At 36.0% G+C, this 22,107-nt stretch overlaps 2 protein-coding genes across 7 annotated transcripts in view; one reads left to right on the forward strand and one right to left on the reverse strand.

Annotated features, from left to right (window-relative positions):
• LOC142342880 (cyclin-dependent kinase 1-like) overlaps positions 1-22,107 on the forward strand; it is a 418,971-nt gene that overhangs the window by 90,573 nt on the left and 306,291 nt on the right. The gene's annotated exons all lie outside the window — the stretch shown is intronic.
• LOC142342878 (solute carrier family 22 member 15-like) overlaps positions 1-22,107 on the reverse strand; it is a 62,122-nt gene that overhangs the window by 830 nt on the left and 39,185 nt on the right. The gene's annotated exons all lie outside the window — the stretch shown is intronic.

Genomic DNA, 22,107 nt, shown 5'->3' on the forward strand with positions numbered 1-22,107 from the left:
CGGTGTCTTCACGGGTCAAGGTTTATGGTACATTTCACCAGCCCATACATGTTTACCTCCTGGTTGTTAGTTTGAATTACTTTTGCATTGAGCTCGCAAAATCTACCTTCTGATTCTTTTTTGCTGATATCTGCAGCAAAAATAAAAAACTGGGCGACATTGTCACGGAAGTCCAATAACGCTGAAATATTAATTATGCTGGGTCATCGATGGAAGGAACTAGGAAAAAGAAACTTTTGCGCAAAAATTCATTATTCGACAACTTATGCATCAGACACTAGAATTATTACGCTGATCAATTTCTGATTGTTTCCCAAAACCTGGAAAAATTCCGTTTGCATGTATTTTCTGTCCAAAGAAAAATAAACCTGTTCGTTGTCAGCTCTGTTGTATTAGCTATCGACTTTAAGATCGAGGTGCGCGTCATGTAGCAGACAAAAATCTATCTCCACTAATAACAGACTGAGAAGATTCTAAATCTCTATCAAATAACTGATACCTTTTAGTTTTAGTCAGTCTACCAAATATTCAAATAGCATGCCCGTACAGTTGATTCCGACGTCTTATATTTATATTGCCGTTATAATTGAAGTCTCTCTCTCCAGTGTTTTCCTGAGTCATTCAGTCTCTTGGCGCAGAAAAACCCTCTGCATAGAAAAACTATGAACCCGGGCCGAGGAATTTGGCCAAAATTACGTAAGATCAGCGGCAACTGGCGTTGACTAGTCGGAAAATTCACCGCATTTTTCATCCATAATTTTGCGTTGAATGCGTTGAATTTGAAGATAAAAATTCAACGCATTCAACGCAAAATTATGTAAGAAAATTGCGGTGAATTTTCCGACTTGTTAGTTGCCGCTGACGCTAGTTGCCGCTGATCGTACATGTTTATCGTTGAATTTAGCGTAGATCTTACATATTTAGCGTTGAATTTAGCGCAGATCTTACATATTGGCGTTGAATTTAGCGTAGATCTTACATTTTTTTGCGTTGAATTTAGCGTTGATCTTACAAGAAAGCAAAGCGTCCACTTGAACAATTAACCTCCAGTTGCGTATGCGACTCGAACTGCTGACCTCCTGTTTGCTTGTCACCTCTTCTACCATTGTGCCACAGTACCTTGGTTTCCTTAAGAGCCGCAATTCTTATAAAGCGTAGATCTTAAATATTTTGCGTTGAATTTAGCATAGATCTTACATATTTTGCGTTAATTTTGCGTAGTATTTAAATTAGCATATTCAACGCATTTATCATGTGAGTCGTACTGGGAAAAATTTAAATTTTTTTAAAAGTTTTTGAAAATTTGAATTCATAAAATGGTCTGAAATGGTTTTTGCACCGTAAGAGAGCACTCAAAGGTTATTTTATGCTGACTTCATTTTTCGCACTTGTGCAGTATAGGGGTCGAAACAGTAAAAAAATTAATTTTTCGAAAAAAAACTTGAAAAATTTGAAATCGTAACTTGGTCTGAATTGGATTTTTCACTATAAAAAAGCACTAAAAACGATTTTTATCCGACCTCATGTTTCTCACCTTTGCAGTATAGGGTTCCAAAACAGTGAAAAGAATTCATTTTTTCAAATAAAATCTTGAAAAAGTTCTGAAATCGTAAAATGGTCTGAAATGGATTTTGCACTATAAAAGAGTACCAAAAAGTGATTTTTTGCTGACTTCACTTTTCTCACCTGTGCAGTATAGGGGGTCGAAACAGTAAAAAAATTAATTTTTTGAAAAAACTTGAAAAATTTGAAAACGTAACATGGTCTGAATTGGATTTTGCACTATAAAAGAGCACTAAAGAGTGATTTTTTGTGACATCTTTTCTCACCTGTGCAGTATAGGGGGTCGAAACAGTAAAAAAAAATTAATTAATAAGATCTACGGCAAAATTCAACGCAAAATTATGTAAGATTAGCGTTGAATGCGTTGAATTTATGTAAGATCAACGCTAAATTCAACGCTAAATATGTAAGATCTACGCTAAAATTCAACTCTAAATAAGTAAGTCTGCGCCAAAATTCAACGCAGGGTTATTTAAGATTAGTGTTGAATGCGTTGAATTTATGTAAGATCAACGCTAAAATTCAACGCTAAATATGTAAGATCTACGCCAAAATTCAACGCAAAATGATGTCAGATTAGCGTTGATTGCGTTGAATTTATGTAAGATCAACGCTAAAATTCAACGCTAAATATGTAAGATCTACGCCAAAATTCAACGCAAAATTATTTAAGATTAGTGTTGAATGCGTTGAATTTATGTAAGATCAACGCTAAAATTCAACGCTAAGTATGTAAGATCTACGCCAAAATTCAACGCAAAATTATGTCAGATTAGCGTTGAATGCATTGAATTTCTGTAAGATCAACGCTAAATGCAACGCTAAATATGTAAGATCTACTCTAAAATCCAACGCTAAATATGTTAGATCTACGCCAAAACTCAACGCAAAACTGTATAAGATTAGCCTTGAATGCGTCGATTTTATGTAAGATCAACGCTAAATTCAACGCTAAATATGTAAGATCTACGCCAAAATTCAAGGCAAAATTATTTAAGATTAGTGTTGAATTCGTTGAATTTATGTAAGATCAACGCTAAAATTCAACGCTAAATATGTAAGATCTACGCTAAAATTCAACGCTAAATAAGTAAGTCTGCGCCAAAATTCAACGCAGGGTTATTTAAGATTAGTGTTGAATGCGTTGAATTTATACAAGATCAACGCTAAAATTCAACGCTAAATATGTAAGATCTACGCCAAAATTCAACGCAAAATTATGTCAGATTAGCGTTGATTGCGTTGAATTTATGTAAGATCCACGCTAAAATTCAACGCTAAATATGTAAGATCTACGCCAAAAATCAACGCAAAAATATTTAAGATTAGTGTTGAATGTGTTGAATTTATGTAAGATCAACGCTAAAATTCAACGCTAAATATGTAAGATCTACGCCAAAATTCAACGCAAAATTATGTCAGATTAGCGTTGAATGCATTGAATTTCTGTAAGATCAACGCTAAATGCAACGCTAAATATGTAAGATCTACGTTAAAATCCAACGCTAAATATGTTAGATCTCCGCCAAAACTCAACGCAAAACTATATAAGATTAGCCTTGAATGCGTCGATTTTATGTAAGATCTCGCTAAAATTCAACGCAAAATTATTTAAGATTAGTGTTGAATTCGTTGAATTTATGTAGGATCAACGCTAAATTCAACGCTAAATATGTAAGATCTACGCTAAAATTCAACTCTAAATATGTAAGATCTACGCCAAAATTCAACGCAAAATTATTTAAGATTAGTGTTGAATGCGTTGAATTTATGTAGGATCAACGCTAAATTCAACGCTAAATATGTAAGATCTACGCTAAAATTCAACTCTAAATATGTAAGATCTACGCCAAAATTCAACGCAAAATTATTTAAGATTAGTGTTGAATGCGTTGAATTTATGTAAGATCAACGGTAAAATTCAACGCTAAATATGTAAGATCTACGCCAAAACTCAACGCAAAATTTTTTAAGATTAGTGTTGAATTCGTTGAATTTATGTAAGATCAACGCTAAATTCAACGCTAAATATGTAAGATCTACGCCAAAATTCAACGCAAAATTATTTAAGATTAGTGTTGAATTCGTTGAATTTATGTAGGATCAACGCTAAATTCAACGCTAAATATGTAAGATCTACGCTAAAATTCAACTCTAAATATGTAAGATCTACGCCAAAATTCAACGCAAAATTATTTAAGATTAGTGTTGAATGCGTTGAATTTATGTAAGATCAACGGTAAAATTCAACGCTAAATATGTAAGATCTACGCCAAAACTCAACGCAAAATTATTTAAGATTAGTGTTGAATTCGTTGAATTTATGTAAGATCAACGCTAAATGCAACGCTAAATATGTAAGATCTACGTTAAAATCCAACGCTAAATATGTTAGATCTCCGCCAAAACTCAACGCAAAACTATATAAGATTAGCCTTGAATGCGTCGATTTTATGTAAGATCTCGCTAAAATTCAACGCAAAGTAATGTAAGATTAGCGTTGAATTCGTTGAATTTATGTAAGATCAACGCTAAATTCAACGCTAAATATGTAAGATCTACGCTAAAATTCAACTCTATATATGTAAGATCTACGCCAAAATTCAACGCAAAATTATTTAAGATTAGTGTTGAATGCGTTGAATTTATGTAAGATCAACGGTAAAATTCAACGCTAAATATGTAAGATCTACGCCAAAATTCAACGCAAAATTATTTAAGGTTAGTGTTGAATTCGTTGAATTTATGTAAGATCAACGCTAAATTCAACGCTAAATATGTAAGATCTACGGTAAAATTCAACTCTAAATATGTAAGATCTACGCCAAAATTCAACGCAAAATTATTTAAGATTAGTGTTGAATTCGTTGAATTTATGTAAGATCAACGCTAAATTCAACGCTAAATATGTAAGATCTACGCTAAAATTCAACTCTAAATATGTAAGATCTACGCCAAAATTCAACGCAAAATTATTTAAGATTAGTGTTGAATGCGTTGAATTTATGTAAGATCAACGGTAAAATTCAACGCTAAATATGTAAGATCTACGCCAAAATTCAGCGCAAAATTATGTCAGATTAGCGTTGAATGCGTTGAATTTATGTAAGATCAACGCTAAATGCAACGCTAAAAATGTAAGATCTACGCTAAAATCCAACGCTAATTATGTTAGATCTACGCCAAAACTCAACGCAAGACTATACAAGGATAGCCTTGAATGCGTCAATTTTATGTAAGATCTACGCTAAAATTCAGCGCAAAATTATGTAAGATTAGCGTTGAATACGTTGAAATTATGTAAGATCGACGCTAAATTCAACGCTAAATATGTAAGATCTACGCTAAAATTCAGCGCAAAATTATGTAAGATTAGCGTTGAATACGTTGAAATTATGTAAGATCCACGCTAAATTCAACGCTAAATATGTAAGATCTACGCTAAAATTCAACGCTAAATATGTAAGATCTACGCCAAAATTCAACGCAAAGTTATGTAAGATTAGCGTTAAATGCGTTGAATTTATGTAAGATCCACGCTAAATTCAACGCTAAATATTTAAGATCTACGCTAAAATTCAACGCTAAATATGCAAGATCTACGCCAAATTTCAACGCAAAATTATGTAAGATTAGCGTTGAATGCGTTGAATTTATGTAAGATCTACGCTCAGGCATAGATCTTACATAAACTCAACGCATTCAACGCCAATTTTACATAGTCTTGCCTTTTTTAGCGTTGACACCTCGGCCCGGGAAGCTGTAAAAATAGCCCGCACCAGGTCTGCCGTAGTTACTGGGCTGCCCGTCAAGAACGCACAAGGGGGATGATGAAGAGCGTATTAAATTCCGACCATTAATTTTGTTGCGTCTGATCTCTAAAGTAGCGTCTGATCATTAACGAGTAAAATGCTGTCTGAAAACAGACGCCGAAGTCTGACCATTAGCAAAAAATGTATCATAATGTTAGTTCTACGCAGCATGATTTCTAAACCGACAAAGGCAGACGTATTGAAGTGTGCTACACTCAGTAACACTGTTTGATAATCTTAGTGCTATTCGGAGAATTAGGTTATAAAGCGTGAAGTACAAACTTGAATTGGGCAAGGTTCAATTTAATATGTGAACAAATTTGAATAAACTACATTTATAAGATCACTAACACAAACTAAGAATACCAGGACGTGATTAATATCACGCCATTTTGAGTATACCAATTTAACTTTGATGATTCTATCGACACTATTATCTCTATCCAATAGGATACCAGGGAGACACGTGTCCGCAAGTATAAAAAGAGCTCGCATGCTCAACCGCAAGCACTCTTTGATCCCCGATAACATCTTATTTAAATCACAATCCCGCATCTTCACTTGCATAAATTTCAGCTTAATTGAGATAGTGTTTTACTTAGATTATTTTGTGACTAGTTCTAAACAGACCTCTCTCAGTCAAAAGATATTAACTTATTAGCACAGTTTCGGAAATAAAGTAGGATCAAATTAAAATCTCTTAATTTCTATCTGAGTTAGAGTTTAGCGTAGAATAGATCAACCTGTGCTAACTAGTGCTATCTCAGTCTTAATAAATTAACAATTCTATCCCTTCAAGCTGGGTTCACAATTGATGCTGTTTAGCATACCCTGCTAATTCATTGCGTTTAACTTTCTTTAATACCTAACTATATACCAACAGTAGAACTAGAGTTTGAACTCTCAAGTTATACATGTGGTCCCGCAATTAACCTCGTTGTTTAAGTATCTAATGAACGGATCAGCAGTATAACTGGTGGTTCCAGAGAGGCCGTAAAATTATCTCGCTCAATTAATTTAGAGAGGCCTGAAAATTAACTTATCTAATTCAACCATTCAAAAGGCTTCTAATTGAATTGTTAATTTCTTTTGAAATTGATTTAAACGGTTTTTCTGTTCTTAACAATCTTTCAATATGAAAATTTCACTCCTTTTAAATAATGACCAGTCCTGGTAGTACTAGTCCCCCATCAGCTCCTGTAGCCCCACCTGAAACTCCCATAACACATCCAGATCTTTCACTTGTACCCTTCTTAGGTAATGATCCTAATCAAGATGCCGCTTCTTTTTGGAACTTAGTATAAAATTAATTACTCTTTTCATTAGGAACTAGGCCTACATCACCCGCTGCGCAAACAAGATATAACCAAAGGCAACCATCTTTATCAACTAATTTTTCACGGATACAGCACTAGAAGGGTTTGAAAGTGAAGTTACAGATACCACAGATTGGAATAAATTAAAAGAAGAGTTTGTAAATAGATTCACAGATGGAAGAGAGTTGTTCGAATTTAGACTTGAGGCTGAGAACACATTCTGGCAGAAAACAGAGTTGATGAAGAACTATCTACATAGAATAAAAAGTGGACTTGATAAAGAATGGCCAGAGAAGATACCAGCGAGTATTGAAGGTATTGAGAAAAGGAAAGACAGAAATTCTACAAAAACAACGAAGTCAGAGAAACATAGGTTTAATTGTAAGCGGACTAAGACCACAAAGCTTAAACCGCAAAGCGCACGAGAAACTTATTGAAAACCCTTCAGAAACTGGGACGTAATTTGTTGATCACTTATTTGTAAAAGAACTAAAATTTTCTTTGACAACAAAATCGAATGGAGCCGCAGGACTAGACTAATTGAAAACATTTGAAAGTAAAATAAGTGATACAATCAGTCCTTTTCAAAAGTAACGAAGTAAATGATATAGATGTCTCTAGGCCATGACACCCAATCATAAAAGGCAGACCTAACATTACTAGATTTCGTGATTATAGCAGAAGTAATGGTCATTCTATCTCTAAGTGCACTAGGAAGCAAATAGATGATAGTTTTAATAAACTAAAGAAATTAGTCAAACCAAGAACACAAAATTTATCCTTCTCCAATGATTATAGAATGAAAAATGGAGATAACACAAGATGCAAAGGTCCTAGCCCAAGGTCACCAACCAAGAGGTGGTTACCCAAACTACATTTCTAAATTCTGATATCAACAACAAAATCCATTTTTTATTAACTATGGCAATAGATTCTCTCAAGCACACAGACGTTCCTTCAGAAAAATACATACACAATTAGTATGTCAAATTGTAAACAACAATAACCAAAACAACAGCAGCAACAGCCACAACAAGGCGCTAGCTTCTATGCACCAAACAGAAATAGCTCACTGCAACCAAGACAATCAAAACCTAAGAAAAATCAGCGACAAAATAATCTTATAAGTTTCGTTGAAGGCGACAACGACCATGTAAATGCTATAACGGACATCCTTCCTTTAAACTATTAAAGTCTCCAAACGCTACTAAACAAAGTTGTAATAAAAAAACGAATAGATCAGCTTATATCACTTACTAGACACCGTAAACACTAAGAAATAGTGTTTTGGAACTAGAATTTACGATTGACCCAGGACCAAATAGCACTATCATTAATCATCCTCCATACTTGGCTCTAGTAAACCTTGGATAACTCTAAATCTACAAAAAACAAATCGTGATTCAAAAACATATTGGTTCATCAATCAAAATGCTTGGTTACATAATTATTCAATCCAGTTTAGGAGCCGACGATAAACTTACAGTCCCCCATAACGTGTTTGTTAGTAAAACACAGACAGATTTTGATAGGTAATGATTTTTCAGATTTATTTCTAAAAGCACTAAAGTTTGATTTAACCGCAGTAGAAATGAAGACTGAAAAAAATTATTTTGCTACGGCATTTATCAACAATGTGAATAGTTATCCATACATAACTGATATGACTTCTTTAAACATAATTCAACCGCTCTTCTTTTGACAGAGGATTACGCGATTGCATTAACAAGAGCACCCTGATCAATCTTTTGTTACACCAGGAATATTTTTCAAGCCTCATATTAATGTTGCAAAAACTGGCTTAGTCTATGTATACAATTTGTCCACAACCTGAAGAATTTCTACCAAAATTCATGGGGAATCAAAAGAGGCACCAAATACATGAATAGAGAAAATATAGGTTACGCTACGTTTGACATAACAGACACACCTATACAAAAACACAATATTAAAAACTTTGCTCACTTCACAAGCACAATTCTAAATGAAGGTGATGACTACGACAGTTGCTTCATACAGTAAACGGTAGTAAAAAAATAAACAAAAACAGCAAATTAAAATCAATTCTTGGATTAAATTTTTGTATCCAATTTTTATTTGATTCTTATATGCCTATAGCGCACACAGTATCATCAGATGCAGAAATGAGAAAAGACTTTTCCAATACAAATTCCAAACGCATACCCTTATTATATGATTACTGTAGAAGTAGGAACTGTGATACAGGTGACATAATAACTTTCAGAGCAGTTAAAAAAGTTTTTAATCTGATCACTAAAGATAATCGCTATGAGAGGCCAACAAGTCAACAATCAAAACAACGCTGCTGGCTCTGAGAGATCACGCAATAGGAGCAAACCTACGCTGTATAACAATGCCAAAAAGAGCTTGTGTTTTAGACAGACCGGACTGCAGAGAGATGTCTTTCCTAATTGGAGAAATCTTTAACAATTCAGGAATAGCTATCTATGTATATACAAACAAAGATGATATTGACAAATTAAATAAGGTAGAAGCCAATACACTGAAACAAGAGGAGTTGTTTGATATCATTCAAAAAACGAGTTAGCGAGAAAAACAAAGATGAAAAAGAATTGGCCACAGACTTCTGAACCGAAGCTAAAGAATTATGTAGATCTAAATACTGACCAGTTGCCTAAGTTTAGAGATGAACTACAATGTAAGCGAATCATAAAAAGCAGTTAGTGACATTCTGATTGAGCAAAATTGAAATACACTTCAAGACAGAGTATCTGGAAAATTTCTTACATAATTTAGGTTTCAGTGATTTGTTTGACGACGAATTGTTTGAGTTGATAGAAATAATATTTGAAGGTAATGATGTTTAATCACATCATAAGTATGATTTTGGTAGAAATTAACATAAGTTTCACTAATCCCTAATGAATGACGCCACCTTTAAAAAGCAACGCCCTATCAAAGTACCAATTCACCTTAGGGATAAATCAGAAGAGCTAGAATTAATCCAGGTACCAATAATCAGAGCTCAATAAAAGCGATGGTATAAATATTAGGTTTGTTAATCTTGTTATCATACTACCAGAGAAAGACTTTGTGAAACTAGTCACTGAAAAAAGACACCTGAACTTGACACAAATATTGCTAGTTGGCCCCTTGAACCACTGAACGTTTTATTGACAAGAAAAACTGGAACTACTTTTAAAAGTAGTGATTTATCATCAGCTTACAATCAAGTACCACTAACTGAAGATACACAGAATGTTACCAATTTTACCGTACGAGGTAGACAATACACCTATTGAGTAGGATTTTACGGCATTAAACTTTTACCCAGTTTCTTCAGCCAACTTATGCGCTATGCATTCGGTCCCCTTATAGAACGTAAACAGGCCATAACATACATTGACGACACTTTGCTACAAGCAACAGATTAACGAGAAATGTTTAAAATAGTAAGAGAGTATCACTCATTGCTTCGAAAGGCAAAACAAAAAGCATCCCCTGATAAAACAATGTTTATCTTATTTAGAGTGAGATTTTTAGGACATGTTATCTAACGATGGATTATCTCTAATTGCTTCACGCGTAAACGATATCAGTAATCAAAAAACGCCAGAGTCGAAAACAGAAGTTTTAAAAGTTTTAAGACTGATGAGTTTATATCACACCTTCAGTTTAAAATTTCACATAGATGAAAAACCTCTATATGATTTAAATCAGGATACAACACTTTTCAAGTGGTTACCCAAACAAGGATTGTTCACAGGGATTGTGTCACGACATCTCTAACACATTTTCTTCTAATGACTACCACTTTCATATGCATGCTGAATCATCTAACTCAGGAGCAGGTTATGTTCTTATACAAGATGTCTCGATAGAAAAAGTATAGTTTCAGCGAACTGAGAGTATATGATGAAGCTGAACATACACTGTCCCCTTAACACAGAAACACTATGGACAATAATCTCTGCATTACAAACATTTGAATTTTATGTTTTTGGTACCTCCTTTCCTTCAATTACTATTGTGATCACAGACCAATTCAATGTCTTTGGTCTCGACAAGGACAAATGTCACATCGTTTCTCACTCTGGAAGTATCAATTTGTTATAACTAAGTTTCAAAGATTGCGATTGATGTACACTGAAAGCAAACAATTAGCATTCCCTGATCTTCTTAGTCAAAAGATTCCCTCAGCAGACGCTAAACTTTATCAACTATAATACAAAGTAATACCTAATGATATGAAGTTTCATTTTAACGGAAAAGAAGTTAACTACTCTGTATTGCATCAGGTCAAGAAGGATGGAACGGCTAATGACTTATCCAATTTTTACTCTATTGCTCAAAGGCGAAAGAAAGAAACCAATTAATATAATTGAGGGTGATTTTGGCGTAGATGATGCACCAGATTACTTAGATGAGCACTGCACTGCTATCCACAGTTTTCTTGATTGTTTTCACTACGCCACACAAATCAAATAATGAAGTTAAGCTCAGAACTAATTATTGAATATTACAATCACTAGTTTTCTAGTATTCCCAGATAGAGGAAATAGCTGAAATAGGTGATGACCGCGAAGGCTATGATGACCCAGATTGGTTAGACCTAGTGAAAGGTAATAATGAAAACTCACTTGTAGAACAATTAGAATCTGCTAAAGCTGATTATAATAGACGTACAAAAATTTAAGGAAATTATCGAACCAGAAGCTTTTTGAAACATTTCAAAAATAGATGTCCCCACATACACGTTAGATTTATAGCTAAAATTACAGACATGCAAAAACGATCTCGACACTACTGCGTTTCTTATAGAACAGGTTAACGACTCAAGTGATAGATTGGTTAAAAGTAGGCAAAGCACTAAAAAAAGACCATACAAATAAACAATCTAAAACGTTACAACCTTATAGAGATAATTTTTAAATTCTAGAGAGTCAATATGGTTTACTCTGTTACTCTGAACCCTGTGAAGACGGCTAAGTTAATGTTACGATATAATCACCATCTTCATTCTTTATTGAGTCATTTGAGATTGCACATTGTTGGCGCCACTTCAAATCAGCTCCAAAAGCTGTCAGACAGAAACAAATAACCTTTGAAAATAAAAAACACAAATTTCAAAACACAAAAATGGTGAAAACTGAAAATTTTGTTGAGACCGAAATTTTATACACCTCTCCCGATTTTTGGAAGGGAAAACCTGAGGAACTGAAGTTATAGCACACGGTTAAGGAAACTTTTAAGCTACTCATGGACCCAATGAACGTGATCATATCCACAAGTGTGGCTATTACCACTTATATGGTGCCAAATTGGCATTTTTTGATATTATTTATTGTTAAATTTCTCAAGTGGTTCAATTTATGATACTTTAATTGTTCATTAAAGGCTAAGTGCCGTTACATTCGAGGCATTTAGAGCCACGTAATAACCATCCCAGTTGATGTCAATAAATTTAAATATTGCAGTATTTGACATTTAATATGTAAACAACGACCTAAATCACATTCTTAGTTAACCAATCAGAAAAAAAGTTATGATGTTAGAAAGTAAGCCACGATGTTATAAATGATAAGTATTCGTTTATTTACTTTATTCCAATTGTTTGAATAGTGATTTTTTTCTATTTAGAACCATAAGAATTTGTTACAAAGAGCAATTGGTCCTCAGAATAGACTAAAATTTGAGTCTTTAACAACTTTAATCTTTTTTGCTAGATATTAAGACGAGAAGTTAGGAACATTACTAACACTGGATAAAATCTTACAAACTTCAGCACGAGATTGAACATAGACTATCACTATGGCTTTTCTTACGTTCAATCAACAAAATTAAAGTTACAGTCCTTTTATACGTCCGAACGACTAATTGTTTCCACGAGATTGTTAGTCAATCGAACCCTTTGAAGAAGCAGGCCGGCGTAAAACTTGAGAAGCAGTCTGATTTGTCGATCCCGCTGAGATTCTTGAGCAGTCACAACATTTGTTCCGCCGATCCGGACAACGCCATGAACAGCAACGAATCTTCGATTCTATTTGGTGGACCAGAACGAAATGTGAACGATGGTTCGAATGAGCCCTGATTTACACTGAAACAGATGATTGTAAGTCAAGTGGTCAACTTAAGACGTTAGAGAAAGAGCAAGGTGAGCAACTCAAATTGTTCTGCAGACACCTCACCCAGCTAGAAGGCTATCTGACAAAAAACAAAACAATGACTGCCGAAAGTGCATATTGAGTTTTTCAAGACGTACGACAACATAGAACACAACAGAAAGCAGCAAAGGTTACTATTGAAACCAAAGTATAAAGACGCTTTTGACAAGGACAGCAAGCGTATGTTAAAAGAAAAGAGCAAAGTTTTGAGATGGGTAGTTGACAAAGAACCATTTCTCCGAGACATCAAAATTTTCCGCACAGAATTTGTTGGTTATTGGAAAGACATATTTCGAGAATACAATTCAGTGAAAGCTGCTTGCCAAATTTAAAATGAATTAACAAGACTGGAGAAGAAGTTGAAAACAGAAAACTCGAAGCAATTCCAAAAAACAGACATTGTGTGATCAGGTGGAACGGTTAGTAAAAAAAAGTAGATGAAATCTACGCTGAATGAATTCGAATGACAAAGCAAGAAAATCGCTCCCGAGAGCTTGGGGATTTCAGCGATTTTAGGCGTCACTATTGAGCTCTACATGAACAGAAAGGATTGTGGAAATCAAACATCCTTAGTGTCATCTACCTCGGCTGTTGATAGGGACTCAAACACGATTGTAATTGATACAAAAAAGGGAGCAATAGAAAACGCTGAAGAGAACGTCGAGGTCTCTTCCAGGCATTCTGCTACACGCGGAAGGCAAAAAGAACAAAGTATCGCCAACTCGCGATCATTGAGAAGACTACAGATTGATGAAATGGAGCGCGAAAACCTATGAGCTAACAAAGAAGCAGAGCAACTGCGAGAGCGGCAGTTGGAGTTAGAGTAGGGAGTTAAGGAAATGGAACTACGCCGACGAAAGGAACAACAAGAACAAGAATCACGTTTAAAGTTGCAACAAGAAGCCCAACTACGTCTGCGACAGCATGAGCGAGCTCTTGAAATTGAAAGAAAGAATGAAAGCTGAAGCCGACAAAGAGCAGAGGCGCATGGAAATTGAAATGGCAGTTCAAGAGTATCTGGGTCAAGGGTAGATGACTTAGAAAGTGTTGGAGCAAGACGCAATCTGGAAAGAACGGCAAGCTGGACAAATTCAGTCGCCCAACAGCCTGCCCTAGTCGACCACTATCACCAATGTTGTGATCAACCCTCCTAAAGATGTTAAACAGGACAGAAGTGACATACGTTTTAGCGCCGACCGTTAAACTACCGTTTTTCCAGCCGGTTGCAGGACTTTTTTCATCAAAACTGTAAGATTCGAGTATTCTTAGGAAACCTGAAATCCCTAAATTAATTAGGGTAGCAGACCCACAGACGCCGTCTGCCCAACACGACGTTTCAGCAACAAAGACCGTCAGTGGTCCCAAACAGGCAGAGAAGTCAGAGTCCCAAGCACAACTCTCGCAACAGATCAATGGAAAGCCAAAAACAAACAACAGTGAGCCAAACTACCCCCTCAAGTTATTTACCAACCGATGGGTAATCTGAGAGGGTTACCAAAAATCAAGCTGATTTCTCAGGAGAACCATTAGAGTGGCCCGAGTGGGGAGAGCTTTTCGGTTTAATTTTGCATCACATACGGCTAGGCGATACTGAGAAGATGCATTATCTCAAAAATAGCTTCAGTGTTCAGGCAAAAGCTGCAATTTCTGGACTGGATTTCAGCTCACAGGCATATTATCAAGACTGGGACATTCTTTGCAAAAAGTTTGGTAGACCCAGAGTCATAGCCGATTCTCAACTTAAGATATACACACATCCTCGAGGACTCCCTGTAATGCGCATAAAACTGGTTAATTGAAACCACAGCATGAGTGTACTGAAGATGTGTGATACAGGATCCTCAATAGTGCTGATAGCGGTTTCAGCACACGAGAGGTCTCATTGACCTTAGTGCAATTTTATGTTCATGAAAACCTGAAGTTCGGTGACCAGATTGTAGATCTGCAACGGTTGAATAATCGCTACTCATGTCTGAGAAATTTGCCAAACCAGAGCTGCAATCTAAACGAAGTTCAAGTAATCCTTGGACAAAACTGCTACGATTTTCATCACCCACTAGAATCCAAGAAGTCAGACGACAAAACTGCACCATGTGCAGTGAAACCGAAAATAGGATGGGTCCCCTACCAGCGACGCAAGCAACAACTTTTGCTACAACAGCAACCTCAATATCCGAGGACAAGTTAGCAAGCCAGTTGAGCAATCAAAACTTGTGAGCAAGCAACTCGATTCACCGGTGAAAGATACGAAGTTGGACTTAATTGATACGAGAAGATGGATACGAGACTTAATGGCTATAATTTGGATTTGAGAAGATGAAGTGATGAAGTTAACAAGTAACTTCTACTCTGATATTGGGCAACTCAAGTCCTTAGATTGACGCATACAACAGGATGATACGTTAAGAAAGTGTTATCAGGAAACCATTGACAGAGACGTCAAAGCTAGTTCTGTCCGAAAAATTTTCAAGTTGAACAGAACGAAACCAGAGGTAAGCTTCAATGGTACTTGCCACATCATCCTGTCATCAACCCACATAAACCAGAAAAATTTAGAAGAGTGCAACGCAGCAGCGAAGTAACAAGCTGTAGCCCTAAACAACAAACTTCTATCTGGACCAGACCTCTTGCTCATCCTCATTGGAATTATTTTTCGCTTCCGAGAACACCAAACAGGACTTTCAGCCGACATAGAAGCTATGTTTCCTCAAGTTGCTGTCCCAAGCGATGAAAGCCGAAGCTTACCATTTCTCCGGCGAGAACATCCAAAGCAAAGGATAGATGTCTACGAATATATACGACACATTTTTGGGTCGCAGAGCACGCCAACTATTACGCTTTTCATCAAGTGGCGAATGATAACCCAAAAGACGAAAATCTTGTCAAATCTGTCCAGCGAAACTTCAACATGGACGACTTCTTCAAGTCGGTCTGAACACACCAAAAAGCAATTGAAATCAATCAAAAGGTTCGAAACCTCCTTGGCAAAAATGGATTCAGTTTGACGAAATGGATAACCAGTGACCTTTAAGTCAGTCATTCACAAATCCCAGAGGCAGGCAGATCAACCAAAATTGTGAAAACCTTTGAGGCCGAGCCACAATCATCATCCATCCTTGGACTGAACTGGAATGTTGACACGGATAATCCCATAGTCTGTCGTGGAACTGAGCAGGAAGTTACAACAAAAATAACTCAAATTATTGTCCTATCCTTTGTCTCAGCCGTGTTCGATCCACTTGGGATATGTTCACCCTAAACGATAATAATGCGGTTGTTACTCAAAAGCGTTTGGGCAGCAATTGGACAAGCATGGGACAAAGCGTTGTCAGCCGATCACTCAAAGTTTTTCTAAGATTGGTGCTTCGAGTTGAGCGAAATAAGGAAAATGTCGACATCTAGATTTTATTTCGAAAACGGATTTTGAAACCTGAGACTCCACATTTCCACAGACGTGTTAGAGGAAGCAATGTGCATCATGGCATATCTGCAAGACGCGGCTAAGTTGAAACTCACCTATGTGATAGGACAATGCCGTGTAGCACCTATCAGACACACGAAGATACCGATGTTAGAACTTGAAGCCGCAGTACACGGAGTTCGTCTCAGAAGACAGATATTGAGAGAACAATTCAGAACTGAAAAAATATATCATTGGACCGATTCCACTACGGTCTTACAGTGTTTACAGTCAGCTCATAAGAAATAACAAGTGTTCGTTGCCAACGGGGCAGAAGAAATACTGAAAAACTCTTCCATGGATCAATGGAGACATGTCAAAGCATTGAAAAACCAGCAGATATTGGCACAAGAGGGATGCCCATTGAAAACATCAAGGAGTCCGGATGGTTAAACGGGCCGGCATGGCTCAAGAAAGATGAAAAGTGGCCAAAGCCGTGGTGGCAAGTGATCGAAGATGAAGATGCGCAAGCTATCAGTACTAAAGGCACAGAAAATGAACTAGACTGACTGTTTGACTGGAGACAATACAGTAGTTTCAACCAAATTAGAAACCTCTTTGCCTACTGCATAAGTTTCAAGACGAAGCAGAAGGGTCCTCTCAAAGCAGAAGAGATCCACCAAGCAGAACAAATAGTTTGATTTGTTCAAAACGTAGGCTTCCCGAATGTTTCAAAAGTCTGTAGCAAACAGCAAAGAAATATCAAAAACTTTGAACAGTGCAAAATTGTCACCCTTTATAGAGGAAGATGGAACAGTTTTAGTGAAAGTTCGACTGTAATATTCGAATCTTGAATACAGTGCAAAACATCCAATTTTGTTGACAGCAAAACATCCAGTTGCACAACTTCTGTTGGTGAAAGCACACCGAGACAAGCCACACTAGGGCACACAATATGTAAGGAACATGCTCAAACAAGAGTACTGGATCATTGGACTAAGAAATGCACTAAGGAAAATAATTCCGGATGTATCAAATGCAGTCACAGAAACAGCCAACCCAATTCATTCACCGCTGGCAGACCCACCCCTAGAACGACTTGATAAACATGTGTTCCTATTTTCCCATACCGGATTCTATAACTCCGGACCCTTTGAAGCTAAGTTCCTACGACTTACTTTGAAGAGGTTGTGCTGCCTCTTCAATTGTCTAACAACTAGAACAGTACACATCAAAGTTGCACAATCATTGGACACCGAGTCTTGTCTAGCTGCTGTGACCCGAACACCATCATCATTGACATGGAGCAGCTAATGAGATGAAAGCATTCATGAACGAGTGGGAGAAAGCTAAGATTGAGAGTGACTTAGCTCAGAAAAAGATCGTTTCGAAATTCAATCCACCTGGAGCTCCACATTTTGGTGGAATCTGGGAGAGGCTGGTTCAAAGCTGCAAGATTGTTGTGATTGCAATCTTACAACAATATGACTTTTAGAGCAAAAACTCAACGCAAGACACCTGACAGAAGTGAGTGACTACCCTGAAGATTTGACGGTACTAACGCCAAATCATTTCTTGTTAGGACGAGAGAACGCGAGTGCATCGTTCATGCAATCCAGTGAACGCTACCATGGTCTCAGAAAATCTTTCAAAACGGTTCAAGCATACGCCAACATGATCGGGAAAAGATTGACTCGTAAATACCTTCCACAATGGAACCAGACATCGAAGTGGTCAAAAGAGCATATGCGAAACCTGAAAGAAAGTGAACTTGTTTGGTTAATAGATGACTCTGTGAAGCGCTGCGATTACAAACTGGGGCAAATCATTGAGATCTTCTTTGGCAACGACGGTGTTGTGAGATCAAGGAGAGTTAAAATGGCACATGGAGAGCTAAACCGGCCAGTTGAGACTTTAGCGCCAGTATTCGACAATGGTGTTTCCGAGATCGGAAACAGGGCCGGCGATGTTGGCGCCACTTCAAATCAGCTACAAAAGCCATCAGACAGCAAGAAATAACCTTTGAAACTGAAAAAACTTAGAATTTGTCAAAACTCAAAAATGGTCAAAACTGAAAGTAGGCATTTTTCGGTATTTTTTGTTAACTTTCCAAAGTTGTTTATTTTATGATATTTTAGCTGACCATTAAAGGTCAAATAACGTACATTTGAGGCATTTTGAGCTACGTAATGATCATCCCTGCATATGTCAATAAGAGTAAATATTGCAGTATTTTGACATTTACTATGTAAACACTGACCGAAATCACTTTCTTGATTAACCAATCAGAAACAAGTAGTGATGGTGTTATAAATGATGAATATTTGTTTATTTACTTTAGTCCAATTGTTTGAATAGTGGAACTTTGTTAAATTTAGAAACATTAGAAACTGCTATACAGAGCAGTTGGCTCTCAGTTTAGACTAAAATTTGAATCTTTAACAACTTTAGTCTTTTTGCTTAGTGATCACAGAGCAGTTAGCACATTTTATAATAGAGTTAAGCAAAATTCCTATTGACCCGGTATGTTAAACGGCTTGAGATGTTAATGTTAGACTGCTTAAGTTGCTAAACTAATAAGCAGCACGCAAGGACTTAAAGGAACCTTTAGAACCATGGGGACAATAAATAATACCCCTGCATACACTTCATAAAGATCACAAAGGTCTAATTAGACCACTTAGTAAAGGAAAAATTTGTATCGTAATAGTTTTCTCTAGATTTTTACAAGTTTATCCTAGCAAGAATGCCGAGCCCCCAAAACAATAAATCAACTATAGAAATTGATCATTAAATTTGGTATACCGCAACAAATAGTACATGACAACGGCAAAGCTTTATTAGTAACAGTTCTGTTCACTACACAAAGGAAATCGGAATTACTTCATGCCCACGAACTGCATATTTACCATGGAATAACGGCAGTGTAGAAGTTCAAAACAAACATTTGACTATCTATCTAAGACAAGTTATTAGTTGAAATAGACCTAACTGGTCCGAGTGTACTAGTAAATTTGCTTTTTTACATAATACTACAGTAAACTACAGTGCAGGATTTACAACTTAGAATTACTATTGGGAACAAAAACACAAATACCTTTACCGCTGAGGTTAGAACAACTACGAGATAATCAAGAATTACACATAAGAATCTTGTGCTGATTTACATCCACACTCACACAGCAAAGAAACTTGTAACAAAAGGACAGAAAAAATTTTGCAAAACAAGTTATCTAACAAAATGCCAAAAACAAGAGAATACAATTAAAACTATAAACTCGAATACCAACACTAAATGTACACCAACTACGAATAAAGAACGCAAGTATAGGAATAGATTTAAACTCGGAAAGCGCATATTCGAAGGTAGAAGAGTATTATTCACTCTAAATGGCCATTCAAGTCCAAGAAGTTAGAAGAGGTATGCTCAGGACCCTACACAAGGCAACGAATTTCAACTATTTATTTCTAGTAAATACAGCATGACAAATCGCATAAGAAGGAAACCGTGCTTACAAACCATAATGTATCATCTTACCCAAAAATGAGAAAATACAAGAGTTAGCTGAGACCTATTAGGTTCCAGATGATACCGATGATTATTATATTCATTATATCTAGCATAGTTTAGCCGAATCAAAGCAGCGCAGAACATAGTTACTTCACAACGGCCCTCAATAGATGCACAACATACTTCTACTACTTAAACTACACTAGAGCCAACTTATAACATTGAGGCTTCTCCAACAGACGATTCACGCTGAGAATCACTACAAACCCGAGCAGATAATAATACACCAAAAAAACAAGCTCTTCTAACTTCCTACCCCCTACACTTACGGCATCCTAATACATCCAATTTACCAGACGCAAATGAGATTTTGAGCCTCAGCGTAATAGAAAACCTACCATTATTGGCGATTTTTTTTCTTATGACTTGCTAAGAAAGATATGATGAGCAAATGACCATTTTTGTAGATATTTAACATTTTCATAGAAAAATCGTACTGTAAAACACACAAAAACCCAAAAAAGAGCAGAAGTTTAAACTATATACGAAGGGGTTGATCACTTTGTTAAAATTGTTGAAGGAGGTTTTTGCAGTACTGTACTTCTGAGTGTGCTCTGCTTGAATGTAGTACACTTAGGAACTTTTGTCCCCCTGAGCATCTTCTACGCCCTTTGGAGTAAAGGGGCAATTTCTGGGTCTCACAATGCCAAATGAAGAGCCCTGCTTTGACAGTTTGACTTCTTCTCCATAGGACCACTCTACTCTGTCCCTAACAAAGATTTTTCCGCAGAAATAAGCCCGCAAAATGTCCGTTTTTCTAACCCTGGTGTGCAAAAACTTCCCCTTCTTCCGTAGCTTCTCAATCCTACTATTTTAAATTTTTCCAAATTAAATAATCAAAACTCGCGCTCAGAACACATATTGCTCAAAGCAAGACTAAGCTCAAATTAGTCCCCTTGAGCAAATACCTTATCTAAGTTAATTACATTAAGTACAGAAAATTGTCCCTTAAAACTGATTAACTAATCTGAATCGCATTTTTGTCAGAAAACGTACATTTAAGCAAAATATGCAGTTGTTATAGTAGTAAACATTACTAGCATTAAAACCCAAGGAATGTTTTAAAATAGCAGTAGAGCACTTATGAACGAATAACTGACTGCGATGTTAACTTCTCCACGTAAGGATTGTCACCTAAGTGCAAACCTTGCACAACTATCAGATAGAGTAGAAACTTGATGGATTTATCCGCGCAACAACTCAGACTACATGTTTGTACAAACATGATTGCTCTAACAGTTAAGGTTTAAAACACAAAAATTAGAGATATCGCAGAGAAAGTCCCAAAACTTCAATATTGTTTTATTTTTGTTGCCGCTTTTTATCTGCAAAACAGATTTAAATCTAGTTTTCATATTTGAATATTGAAATCCATTTGCAAGAGCTCTACTTCAAGACGTTATCAATTTTCGTTTCAAGAAAAGTATAGATGCATATATGACGAAAAATTACGTTAAAGTGCTAAATCTATGTACCAATGTTTGAAATGTCCAAGCTTATACGCCAAATTGTGCAATCAAACAAAAATTTTTCAATTTTTACGGCAATTATTTGCAAACAAAATGTTAGGTTTAGATTCTCATTTTCGTCACAAAAACCAAGCAAACATTAAAAAGCGGAAGAAACCAAAAAATCACTACATCTATATCAAAATGTTTGAAGTGACGCTTTATCAGCCATTTCTTTTAGCAAACTCATAATTTTGTTATTTAAAAATTGAATTTATTACAAAAAAGTGTTAGAAAAAGAAAGTTCAAGTTCATCACCGAATTTGAGACATTGCAACTCAATTGGCAAGGTTATGAATTGCTATTTTAGTCAGTAAGAATTCCAGTCTCAGAAACATATTAAAACCTTGAGTAATGTGTAAATCTAACCGTAAGCATTAATATTTCAATCTTACTCACAGGTTCTCCAGAATCACTCTACAAGTACACATTTTAAGACACAAAGATTGCTCATGAAGAAAATATAAACCATTCAATTCTGAGGATTGGATTTTGCAAATTTGTCGTAATGTTCTTGTCGCATGAATACTTTATCGCTTTGCTAAATGTCACTAGTCAAGGCCAGTCATCAGCCAATCGAATTTGAGCACATAAATTTAAGGTAAATGTTGAAATTAAGGTAAATTAAGGGAAACAGGGAGAGAAAAAATTAAAGAAATTAAGAAATACGGATGAAAGTTAGAAAATAGAAATAATAAGAGAACTTTAAGAGCAACCTAATTAGAGGAACGTTAAGGCGAAAAGCAATCAATTCAGTTATCGTGCACATATCAACACATATCGTACACAAA

Source organism: Convolutriloba macropyga, chromosome 7, assembly GCF_964194025.1.
Source record: "Convolutriloba macropyga chromosome 7, txConMacr16.3, whole genome shotgun sequence".
NCBI classification, from domain to species: Eukaryota; Metazoa; Xenacoelomorpha; order Acoela; family Convolutidae; genus Convolutriloba; species Convolutriloba macropyga.